The sequence below is a fragment of the Dendrobates tinctorius genome, unplaced genomic scaffold (genome assembly GCF_039654945.1).
Source record: "Dendrobates tinctorius isolate UK_male_01 unplaced genomic scaffold, ASM3965494v1 ptg000064l, whole genome shotgun sequence".
NCBI classification, from domain to species: Eukaryota; Metazoa; Chordata; class Amphibia; order Anura; family Dendrobatidae; genus Dendrobates; species Dendrobates tinctorius.
The window spans coordinates 64,097,143-64,110,231 of NW_027361732.1; the positions used below are offsets into that span (position 1 = coordinate 64,097,143).

At 43.4% G+C, this 13,089-nt stretch overlaps 1 long non-coding RNA gene across 1 annotated transcript; it reads right to left on the bottom strand.

Annotated features, from left to right (window-relative positions):
* Positions 1 to 2,165: 2,165 nt before the first annotated feature.
* LOC141094628 (uncharacterized) lies at positions 2,166 to 3,028 on the bottom strand. Its single transcript, XR_012233135.1, has 3 exons — positions 2,970 to 3,028; positions 2,574 to 2,897; positions 2,166 to 2,495 (listed from the first exon to the last, which is right to left on the bottom strand). It is a non-coding gene; the product is annotated as an uncharacterized lncRNA (long non-coding RNA).
* Between the last annotated feature and the right edge of the window lie 10,061 nt (positions 3,029 to 13,089).

Below are 13,089 nucleotides of genomic sequence, written 5' to 3' on the forward strand. Positions count from 1 at the left end.
ATCAATTGTTGGGTACCAAGCATAAAGTTTTACCAGTGTTACCAATTGTTGGGTACCAAGCATAAAGTTTTACTAGTGTTACCAATTGTTGGGTACCAATTGTTGGGTACCAAGCATAAAGTTTTACCAAGTGTTGTTTTGCACTTACAAATGTACCAAGTGTAAAATGTGACACTTTGAAATTTTACCAAGTGTTGTGTACCAAGCGTTTCACACTTTGAAATGGTACCAAATGTTGTGCTACCAAGTGTTTTTTTGCACCTTGTACACCACCGGTGTACTGTGAAATATTGTTGTGTGTTGTGTTACCAAGTGTTGTGTTTACCTTTTACACCACTGGTGTAATTTGAATATTTCAAAAGAAAGAAGCAAAAAAGAAACAACACAATAAAGTTTTTTGAAAAAAAAAACAGTTTATTTCTGAATTTGTAATATTGTAATTTTTTTTTTTTTGGTATATATTACCTTTTTTGTATTTTTTTTTGGTATATATTACTTTTTGTAACTTTTTTCTTGGTATATATTACCTTTTTTTTATTTTTTATTTATTTATTTTTTTTTTTTATAAGAAAACATCACAGAGTGTGATAATGTTGGGTGGAGATAGAATTGGAGGGGTTAACAGGGTTGACCACATCGAGGGGGGGTAGAGGACTGGGGAGGGAGTTGGTGAGGACCAGAAGTGGAAGGGGGGTTTAACACATGTGGTTGGGACGGGAGTGGATGGACAGATGAGGTTTGTGGGTACATTGAAGGTGTATGTGGGGGTGGGTATGGTGAGGGCATTGGGGTATAAGGCAATGGGGAAGGTAGGTACTGGGAAGAATGGAATGGGGAACTAGAGAAAGGAGAGGGAGTGGTAGGAGGAGGGACGGCTGTGTGATGGATGGTGGTGGAAGGATAGACGGGGGAAGGATGGACTGTGGAAGGATAGACAGGGGGAGGATGGACAGGGGGAGGATGGACAGGGGGAGGATGGACAGGGGGAGGATGAGATGCTTCAGCAAGCACTTCCACTAGAGCATTCTGACAGGCTTGCATCACACGCATCTGCTGGTGAGTACTTAAACCTTCCATTTGCCGGACAACAGATTGAAAAAAGGTATGTCTCGGTGTCTGGTTTGATTCTAAATTCATCTGTTCCATGTATTTTCTGAGTTCCATGATACTTTGATTGATCATGGTCAACCCAGAAGATAACCGTTGTCCATAAGTGTGGAAACCGTGTTGAACAGTTGAGTTTAGACTCAAACAGTCAGACAAGGTCATCCTTTCCTGACTCCTCAGACGCTGCCGGCCAGAACCAAAAGTTGGTCGAGATGTTGCGGCAGTGTCTGAGGGGTGGGGAACAGGGAACAAGTCGTCACCAGCAGCTTCATGTGATGAAGTCTGCCCTGCTGCTCCAGTGCTGGTGGAGGGGATAGAGGGATGAGACAAGAGGGTAGGTACAGAGGGGTCGGATACCTCGATGTGGTCACCGGGGGCGGTCTCACTAGGGATCACTCCAGAGGGACGCAACTCTGATGCAGACTCCCGAGTGCTGCAGATGGTGCTAAAAAAAAGGAGAAAAAAATGTATATTAAAAATATTGATATTTAATTTAAGTCTGCTGAAAAAAAAATTGGTTAAACATTTCTACTACAGGAATTGTTTGGGGAATATTTACCTTCTGCACACCATTGTAGATCGCAGGAACGCCAGGGCTTTGTAGTTTTTTTACTGGGGTCCCCGGCGTCCTCCCGACGATCCACTCGGGGTCTGAATCTCTTTGTTGTAGTCCCTCTTGAAGCGATCCCGGAGCGACCGCCACTGTGTGATAACCCTGTCACCTGTGAAGCAAAAAAAAAAAAAAGGTTTAGTATTCAACACTTCACATGCTGGAAATATAAGTTACTGAAGTTGTAATACTTACGCACAAAATCCCTGGCCCTCGCATTGAGTTCCTCCCAGTTGTCAATAACCTCGGAACACACCTCATCCCAGAGCCGTCGGGTGGTTGGTTGGTCGGCGTGTAGACCGTTTGCCATGTTCCACAGCGGCTCCCGGTTTTCCACCTCACGGATGAGGTCATCAGTATCGATGACCACACCCTCCTCCAGATGTCTGCGGGGAGCACGCTGTGAAACCTGTGAAGATAAAAAACAAAAGAAAAAACAAAAAAATTACATTCTATTCAAACACATGATGTTCATTTAAACAATTATCCAAATAGGGTTACTTACTGTTTGCCGACCACCAGATGCATCACCTTGACGACCCTGGGATGTCCTGGGAGTCACTCTAGTACGGGCACCGGATTCTGAAGACTGTGGGAAAGAAAAAAAAAAATTTTGTTTCGATGGATGCGTAGTTATGGTGTGTGCACTGTGATGAATGTTTGTGTTGTGTGTAGCATTATGTATCTGTGTATGTGCTAAACTTACACTCTGCGCACCCCCTCCTTGCGTCTCTCCACCCTGCACGTCTCCTCCTGGAAGCTCCTCTGAATCAGCTTCCTGTTAAAACATAATAGGATAGTGTTTTTAACCCAAAAAAAAAAATTAGTTTAAATTAAAAAAAAAAATTTTTTTTACCTCAGCTCGCTGATGATGTGAGGGGGAGCTTTCAGGAGAAGACATAATGGTTTGTGGCTGCTGCGTTGGCAGCTGCGGTGCTTCCTGAAGTGATCTGCAAGTATAAAGACACTTGTTAAGCTACTATACAAAGGATCATAATAAGCTTTCAGGCCTTTATACTTACAGGGAAAATAAAGGTTGGCTGGCCGTCTCTGCTGCGGTCTGTTCGACCATCTCCGCTGCCTGTCCAACTGTTTCCGCTGCGGCCTGTCCGACCGTGTTCGCTGCTGCATTCCTCACCGTCTCTGCTGCGGTCTGGTTGGTGGTGCTTGCTGAAGTTATCTGGAAGTATAAAGATAATTGCTAAGCTACTATAGAAACGATCATAATAAGCTTTCAGGTCTTTATACTTACAGGGAAACTTGCGTGTACTCTGCCACGGCCTGGGTGTTCATGTCTGCTGCGCACTCGCCGTTCCTCTCTGCTGCGCTCTCTCCGTTCCTCTCTGCTGCGCTCTTGCCGTTCCTCGCTGCTGCGCTGTATTTGATGATCCCTTCTGCCGTCTGGCTGACCATCTCTGCTTTTTTGGTTCTTCATTATTTAGTGATCTGTAAGTATTAGGAAAATGATTAAGTGTTTTCATGTTTACATTTCCTTATCTCTCACCAAGTGTAACTAGTGATTGAAGGTGTGTAATATTTTGTGTAAACCCCTTTTTTGCATGTGAATTCCCTGAAAAAGTGTCACCAAGTCTAACCAGTGATTGAAGGTGTGTAAATCAGTGTAGTGTTACCAGTGATTGAAGGTGTTACCAAGTGTAACCAGTGATTAAGGTGTGTAAACCAGTGTTTGCATTCCCTCAAACTCTCACCGAGAGTAACCAGTGATTAAGGTGTGTAAACCAGTGTTTGCATTCCCTCAAACTCTCACCGAGAGTAACCAGTGATTAAGGTGTGTAAACCAGTGTTTGCATTCCCTCAAACTCTCACCGAGAGTGTAACCAGTGATTGAAGGTGTTTATTTTGTGTATACCCACACTGTGTTTGGATGTTTATGAATTCCCTTAAAAACTCAGCTGTGTATACCCAGATTATTTTCATGTAGCTGTGTATACCCAGATTATTTTCATGTTGCAATCTCACTTTTAACCACACTTATGTACCTTTATGGTAACTTAATTTTACCTTTTTTTTAAATGATACAAAAGGAGATTTTTTCAAAACAGTTTATTATTTATTTATTTTTTTATAATTTTTTTTTACAACAAATAGGAGCTCCTCTGCTCTTTATTTTAAATACCACAATAAATGAAAAATAAAAAAACACCAATTTACAACAGATACATTAATAACACAATTGCAAATCTGAAAATAAAATTAAAAAAAAACCCACACAGCCAGGCCAGACACACACACACACACACACTTTTGCAGGTGGAAGATTTGCAGCTGAGTTTGATGTCTGGTTCGGTGTCTTCAGTGTGGCTGTTGCCAGATGTCAGGGCCCAATTACACCACATACAATACCAGTTAGGTCAGTTTCACATTTGCACTAATCCCCGTCCCATCCGGTCATCGCCGCCTACTAGCGCACATGGACGCTTGGGATCTGCGCACCCTATGTTTAGTATGGGGTGCGCAGATGGTGCGCTGGCAGGATTTTACTGTGTGCTGCGCACTTTTGAAGGTGTGCCATGCGCGACAAAATGCAACATGCTGCATTAGGTTTGAAAAATACTTGGTAGATGAAAAAAAAATTAGGATGTACTTGTAAGGAGGTCGACTGGACCGCGGGTACCTGCATGCAGGTCCGGAACTGAAAGGGCTGCATCCTCTGTTTCTGGAGGGAAGCTTTAGAGAGGCAGACCTTCCCCTGCTGCCTGAGGGAAGCATTAGAGATACGGAGCTTCCTGCTGACGGGAGAGTACAGAGAGAACCTCGAAAGGGCGCACAGCTGTGGGGATATTTAAGAGGAAAGCGCGTGCTCAGCAAGAGGTACTGGTGCCAGTGCAGAGCAGCGAGCAGTGCAGTGAGCGGTGCGCACTGCCTCCCCTGCCCCCACCACAGAAGACAGGCCCAGGGACAGGCCACATATAGAGAGCCCCCGTCACTTGCAGAGAGATGGCCATAATATAGGGCAGAGCCGTGCAGAACAGAGCTGTGCACACAGAGCAGAGCCATGTGAACAGAGCAGAGTCGAGTCTGGTGTTGCAGCAGCCAACGAGAGGAGTGTTCCAGCAGGGAGCACCAGCGCCATGCAGACCAGCAGCAGCAGCCGCCAACAGCTAGGACCAGAGAGGGAGAGGTAGGTGCAGTATGCCGGTGACTACCAGAGAGAATCTGCATGCCAGTGGATGTCAGCGCTTGAGTCTTGGCGTGGACAGGTGGCACACAGCATTGAAAGGAAAGTGCAGCATGCCCAGTAGCAAGCAGAAATCGAGGTGCTGTGCATTTAGTGACTGAGCAATACAGCGCACGTGCCACAAGAGAGCTGAGAGAGCTTAGTACTGGACAGACTTTTATTACCCACCTTACCAGCATATACTTTCCCACCCGCAGGAGACCCTGATTGTACTGCGACCTTGCTGTCTACGGTGGCATATGTTACAGAACTAGGGGCTAAGTGAGGACCTGACATTTGTGCCCTGATTTCACAAGTATATATTTGCAGATCTAAAGTTCCAGACCACTCCGAGACTACATGTGCCTCCGTTGTTGGTGCCATCTTTGGAGAACTGAGATGCTGCAATCAAGAAGACTACAGACTGATAAGTGTTTGCCTTTTCCTACTGAACTATTGCTCGTCCCTGTCCTACCCCTTCCAAACTCCCTGTCCTTTCCTCCTTCCTAACATACCACTCTTGTCATAATACTCCCTACGCAGAGTATCCCTGTTGTTAATATATCCCTGTTAACTCTTGATCTGTCTCCTGTCCGTGATGACATCCCACATTCCTGCGATTTCTACATACTGACCTTGGATAGCCCTAATACTTCTTAGCTAACCGCAGAGTTTTGCTACTTAAATATAATGATATGGCATCAGAGCTCAACATACACTCCCCCTATTAAGTCCTAATATATTCCCTACCTGGAAATACTTGTTTACAAACACCCATATATGTATTGCAAAGTAAGAAAGCTTTCAAAAGTAGAAATGTATATAGTTTATTTTCCATAATTAGCAAAATGGAAAGTTAATGACTAAATTAGAATTCTAAATCAAATTAATATTTGGTGTGACTGCCCTTTGCCTTAAAAATAGCAGAAATGATTTTAGGTACAATTGTAGAAAGTTTTTAAAGGACCTCTGTAGGGAAGTTGTTCCAAACATTTTTAACAACTAACCACAGATCTGTGAATGTAGGTTTGCATAAATCCTTCAGAAATCCTATATAGATGATGTTGAGATCAGGGCTTTTTGTCTGTTTCACCATGTTTCCATGGCCACAGTCCTTACGGTTGCCCGTTTCTTGGCACTTCTTCAAAAGAGCTTGAACAGCACATCTTGAAAACCCAGTATGCTTTGAAATATATGCCTAGGATAGATCTTACCAATGCATTCTAATTACCATGTTTTTTGTTGCTATGCTCAGTCTTGCCGTGATGTAAGTCCTCTGACATAAAACTGTTTCACTAATTCTCGTTTGTAGCAGACGTGATATCTCTGTTTTAGTTAATTACTGTGTTTCCACCTACATATCAAAATTATGAACACTATCACCATTATCACTTGTTTGGTATAATTAGTTACTCATACACCTGTCTATAATCCTACAAATTTTGTGACTTTTAGATACAAACATAAACCCACTAGCATAATGAATATGGATAATGCCACAATCTCTGGTCACGGAAAATACCCACATATAAAAGTGAACCACTTACAAATAATATAGCAAGAACAGGAGAATATCTCGAAGTTTGAATGATTAAAAATATAGATTTCATTACAAAATGTTTATGATTAAATAGAAAAATAATATCTACAGAATGCAAAAAACCAGAATGACAGGAAAAAAATTGCTGATAAAGTGTACATATAAAAAAATGGCAAAGTATACCCACAGGGTGTGTGTGGAGTTTCCCAAAGTGGTAATAAAAGATGGTCAAAAAGTATCCACCATTGCATCAATTAAATTTACTGACAAGTAAAAGGAGAGACCACCATACCCATTATTGGAGTCAGCTCAGTCTGTTACCAGAGAAAATGTGTTCTCAACGCCCGTCTCGCTCTTCAAGTCATCAGCTTTTTCATGAGGAATTTGGTAACCAATCTACCTGCCAGGACCTTTAAGTATCCGTAATAAGGTCATCTGATCATGATCACATGACCTATCTCCACCAATGTGATCAAAGGGGGTGGTGCATGTGCACCATGCTGCACTCATCATCTAGACATTGCCTTGCAATCAGGCTGCCAGTGCACATGTCCAGGAGAGCGGCTAATGGCCAAAGCTCCCAAGCATGCACAGACGGCACAAAGATGTTGAGAGATGCCCAGAGAAGCACAGAGGAGAAGAATGCACATGCACATTGATCCCAGAGGAATAAAAAAGTAAGCTATAGTAATGTAACACAATAAACAGCACAAAATATAACACACCCAGATGAAATGCCACAAATAATACAATAGCAAATGCACCAAACCTCAGATACTATTAGAATCATAGCAACAATGTTAACCCCTTAACGACCGCCGATACGCCTTTTAACGGCGGTAATTAAGGGTACTAAAACCACAGCGCCGTTAATTCACGGCGCTGTGATTTAAGTGAATAGCGCCCCCCAGTGTCGGATTTTCTCCGGGGTCTCGGCTGCCAGGGGTAGCCGAGACCCCAGAGAACATGAATCGGTCGGTTTTTACTGACCCCCGCTTTTGCGATCGCCGTTATTAACCCTATAACGGCGACCGCAAAAAAAAAGCCGCGATTTTACATTTAATTTCTCTCTCCTCTGATGTGATCGCACATCAGAGGAGAGAGAAATAGGGTCCCCGATCCCCCCGGTACCTCTCCGTGGCCCTCCGTCCCCTCCCGGTGGTCCCACGTCCCGCCGGCATCCTCCGATGGGCGCCGCCATCTTGAAAATGGCGGGCGCATGCGCAGTGCGCCCGCCGGGAATCTTCCGGCTCCGGCTGGCAGATTCCATTCATTATTTTGATCACTATGTCATAGTGATCAAAATAAAAAAAAATAGTACATAACCCCCCCGTTTATCACTCCCTTATATAGGCCAATATAATGAAATAAAGAAAATTTTTTTTTTCAGTTTTCCATTAGGGTTAGGGTTAGGGTTGGGTTAGGGTTGGGCTAGGGTTAGGGTTAGGGTAGGGTTAGGGCTAGGGTTAGGGTTAGGGTAGGGTTAGGGCTAGGGTTAGGGTTAGGGTAGGGTTAGGGCTAGGGCTAGGGCTAGGGTTAGGGTTGGGCTAGGGTTAGGGTTGGGCTAGGGTTAGGGTTGGACTATGGTTAGGGTTAGGGTTGGGCTAGGGTTAGGGTTGGGCTAGGGTTAGGTTAGGGTTGGGCTAGGGTTAGGGCTAGGGTTAGGGTTAGGGTTGTGCTAGGTCTAGGGTTGGGCTAGCGTTAGGGCTAGGGTTAGGGCTCGAGTCATGACTAGGGTTAGAATTAGGGTTAGGGTGAACTAGAATTAGGGTTAGAATTAGGATTAGGGATTAGGGTTGGGATTAGGGTTAGGGTTGGGATTAGGGTTAGGGGTGTGTTGGGGTTAGGGTTGGAGCAAGAATTGAGGGGTTTCCACTATTTGCCAACTTTGGGGGTCTAAAAATTGGGGTCTAAAAAAATCACTTTTGTGGAAATAAAAAAAGACTTTTTATTTTCACGGCTCTGCGCTTATAAACTTTTGTGAAGCGCTTGGGGGTTCAAAGTGCTCACCACACATCTAGATAAGTTCCTTAGGGGGTCTAATTTCCAAAATGGGGTCAATTGTGGGGGGTTTCCACTGTTTAGGCCCATCAGGGGCTCTGCAAGCGCAACATGATGCCCGCAGACCATTCCATCAAAGTCTGTATTCCAAAATGGCACTCCTTCCCTTCCGAGCTCTCCCATGCGCCCAAACAGTGGTTCCCCCCCACATATGGGGTATCGGCGTACTCAGGACAAATCGCATAACAACTGTGCGGGTACGATTTCTCCTGTTACCCTTGTAAAAATTTGGGGGCGAAAAGATCATTTTTGTGGAAAAAAATGGATTTTATATTTTCACGGCTCTACGTTATAAACTTCTGTGAAGCACTTGAAGGTTCAAAGTGCTCACCACATATCTAGATAAGTTCCTTAATGGGTCTAGTTTCCAAAATGGGGTCACTTGTGGGGGGTTTCCACTGTTTAGGCCCATCAGGGGCTCTGCAAGCGCAACATGATGTCCGCAGACCATTCCATCAAAGTCTGCATTCCAAAATGGCACTCCTTCCCTTCCGAGCTCTCCCATGCACCCAAACAGTGGTTCCCCCCCACATATGGGGTATCGGCGTACTCAGGACGAATCGCATAACAACTGTGCGGGTATGATTTCTCCTGTTACCCTTGTGAAAAATAAAAATTTGGGGGCGAAAAGATCATTTTTGTGGAAAAAAATAGATTTCTTATTTTCACGGCTCTACGTTATAAACTTCTGTGAAGCCCTTGGGGGTTCAAAGTGCTCACCACACATCTAGATAAGTTCCTTAATGGGTCTAGTTTCCAAAATGGGGTCACTTGTTGGAGTTTTCCACTGTTTAGGCGCATTAAGGGCTCTCCGAACGCAACATGGCATCCGATCTCAATTCCAGCCAATTCTGCGCTGAAAAAGTCAAACGGCGCTCCATCCCTTGCGAGCTCTGCCGTGTGCTGAAAAAGTGGTTTACCCCCACATATAGGGTATCGGCGTATTCAGGAGAAATTGTACAACAAATTTTTGGTTGATTTTCTCTTTTAACACTTGTGAAAATAAAAAAAATTGGTTCTGAAGTAAATTTTTTGCAAAAAAAAGTTAAATGTTAATTTTTTCCTTCCACATTGCTTTAGTTCCTGTGAAGCACTTAAAGGGTTAATAAACTTCTTGAATGTGGTTTTGAGCACCTTGAGGGGTCAAGTGTTTAGAATGGTGCCACTTTTGGGTATTTTCTGTCATGTACACCCCTCAAAATGACTTTAAATATGATGTGGTCCCTAAAAAAAATGGTTTTGTAAATTTTGTTGTAAAAATGAGAAATCGCTGGTCAACTTTTAACCCTTATAACTTCCTAACAAAAAAAAATTTTGCTTCCAAAATTGTGCTGATGTAAAGTAGACATGTGGGAAATGTTATTTATTAAGAAATTTGTGTGACACATCTCTCTGATTTGAGGGCATAAAAATTTAAAGTTTTAAAATTGCAAAATTTTCAAAATTTTCGCCATATTTCCGTTTTTTTCATAAATAAATACAAGACTTATCGAAGAAATTTTACCACTATCATGAAGTACAATATGTCACGAAAAAACAGTCTTAGAATCAGCGGGATCCATTAAAGCGTTCCAGAGTTATAACCTCATAAAGGGACAGTGGTCAGAATTGTAAAAATTGGCCTGGTCATTAAGCTGCAAACTGGCTCTGTCGCTAAGGGGTTAAATTATTATAATGAGTACATATAAATGATCATTTATAGGTGCTTCACTTTGTGATCCATGATATGCAATAGTCTCATTAGTACTAAAAAGGGAAATGGCCCAGGTTGCACTACTACTACTACAATTAGAACAAACAGTAAAAAATCAGCTAAAATGGAGAGTAGTGGAATAGCCCATATAGAATATATAAAAGGGCAGTTACCTATAAAAAAAATGACCAAAACTAAATGATTCATTAATTATATAGGTGTCATAGTGTCCAAAGTTATTTCTTTTTGGATAAAGAGAATGGGGCATCAGACTGCGCTGCTCGCTTGTCAGAATGATGAACCAGGGGAGTCCAAGTGGATACAAAAGAGAAATAAACTTTATTTTTGCATGTTTCATGGTGATTGCACCACTTCCTCAGGACCTTCTAGATAGACTGTCCTGAGCCCCATTCTCTTTACCGAACAAGGAATCATCGCTCCGGGGCTTGCAACAGTATAGTGGTTGTGTCTCACATAACCGCAATAGGTGAGTGAATTTGAATTATCTAACATTCCTTTTATCTTGGATAAGACCCTATGTGTGTTCTATATTCCTTCTAGCTATATAGCGCCCAACGTAGCAATCCACCTTGTCTCATGTTGAGCAAGGAGTTTTTTTTTAACATCTCCCCCAAATCACGATGTGGATTGCATCAATACTTCTTTTTTAAGAGATATCAGAAAATTCTGAAATGACGAGGGATTGCTTTAAATTCTCAAATTTCGGCCATTGTCCTGGCCTTGCCAATATTCCTCACATGCTCATACACCCTGACTCCCAGATTCCTTATCGTTATACTTACAAAGATCATCGGATATCCACAGGTAGCATAATAAATTACATTTGTGCTGCTGCACGATATATGATGGTTAATATTTTAATGTTTCTTCCCATATGCCGAGTCAAAGGTGGTGCTACAAAGGACATTGGTGAAAGCAAGACAATGGCTGCATAGATAACCTTCCAAAACTGGACACTCAACCCAAAAAGGTTTGATTTATTTGAAACATAATGACTCTTCTTCATTATGAAGAAGGATCTGTTATTAATGGGTCACCGAGGAGGATGGCAGGAACAGGCTAAGCCACTTGAAAACCAGAGAGGTTGGTAACTAAGCGGATTGCAGACCCCTGATCCTATCAACACAACTAGCTGTAGCCGTGGAGAGTTCCTACGATGCCCTAGACGCTTCGGTACAGCCAGAGAACTAACTAAGCCTAAAGCCAGAAAGGTGAAATCTAAACTGCCCCGGAGCAGATCCCCAAAGGAATATATAGCCCCCAAACATATATTGTCGGTGAGCCAAGATGAGACACAAACACAGGCAGAGAACAGACTGAGCAAACGGTGGGGCCCAAGCTGTCTAGACAGGACAGGACAGAAAAGATACTGTCTGCAATCATGCACAAAACCCTGAAAAAATCCAACACATCTGATATACAAAAAACTTGAGGCCACACGACCTCAACCCCGCTAGATCAGCACTCTGGTATTAACTGGAAGCAAAGCAAAAGATACTAACATAACATGGGACTGAACAAACTGACACAAGATGTAACATATGGAGTGGGGCCCAGCGCTGCCCCCAGCAGGGAGTACGCTGAACCCTAGCAACAAAGCAGAAAGCAAAAAAAAGGCACAACCAGATTAGATGCAAAGGATTAGCAAAATAATCACTTAACTGAACCATGCAGATCAGGCAGGAGACAAAAGAACTCCAAATGCACAAGGAGGAAATCACCAGCAATCACCAAGAGCAGCCAGCTCAATTATATGCTACCAGCCAGTAATCCCAGGTTCCCAATTATCGTCGTCAGGTGGGAAACTTCCATCAACCTGGCCAGCTCCACTACTCCCAGTAACCGCCAGAGGGAGCAAAGGGAGCTTCGGCTCAAAAGTCCAAGCAAGGGAATTCACAACAGTACCCCCCTTGAGGAGGGGTCACTGAACCCTCATCCATGCCACCAGGCCAATCAGGATGGGCCTGGTGAAAGACACAAATCAATCTCTTGGCATGGATGTCAGAAGCAGAGACCAAAAATTATCCTCCTGGCCATAACCCTTCCACTTGACCAAGTCCTGAAGTCTCCGTCTAGCCAGACAAGAATCCAATATCTTCTCTACCTCATACTCCAAATTACCCTTAACCAGTACAGGGTCAGGGGGCACCTCCATGGGAACTATTGGCTCCACAAACCTTTTCAACAAAGATTTATGAAAAACGTTATGAATCTTAAACGTAACTGGAAGAGCCAAAAGGAAAGAAACGGGGTTAAGGATTTCCAAAATCTTATAAGGTCCAATAAACCTTTGCTTGAATTTTGGAGATGCAACCTTCATGGGAATATTTTTTGAGGACAACCAAACCATATCACCCACTTTAAATTGGGGACCAATGGTCCTATACCGGTTGAAAAACCGTTGAGCCTTTTCCTGAGAGTGGGACAACTTATCCACTGCTTGGTCCCAAATCTGCTGCATTCTCTCTACCACAGAATCGACACCTGGGCAGGCAGAAGCTTCCACCTGCCCCAAAGAAAATCGAGGATGAAACCCAAAGTTACAAAAGAAAGGAGACATCAAAGTGGCAGAACTAGCCCTTGTCATGTTCACCATGTCCGTTATGCTTGTCATGTCCGTTATGCCTGTCATGCCCGCCATGTCTGTTATGCCGTATGACTCCTGGAGCCGTGTGCACATGCACTGAATTCTCATGCCCGCTATGTCTAGTGCAGCAAGATGCCTGGAGCGGTGTGCACGCACGCCTTACCTCATGGCTACTCGCCATTGCTAGGTAACCATCCATTTCTGCTCTGATTCTGCAATCCTCTGTATTCCTGGAACCCCTGATCATGTGACCTTTCCTATGTTCCAGTGCTGTCTGATTCTGCAATCCTCT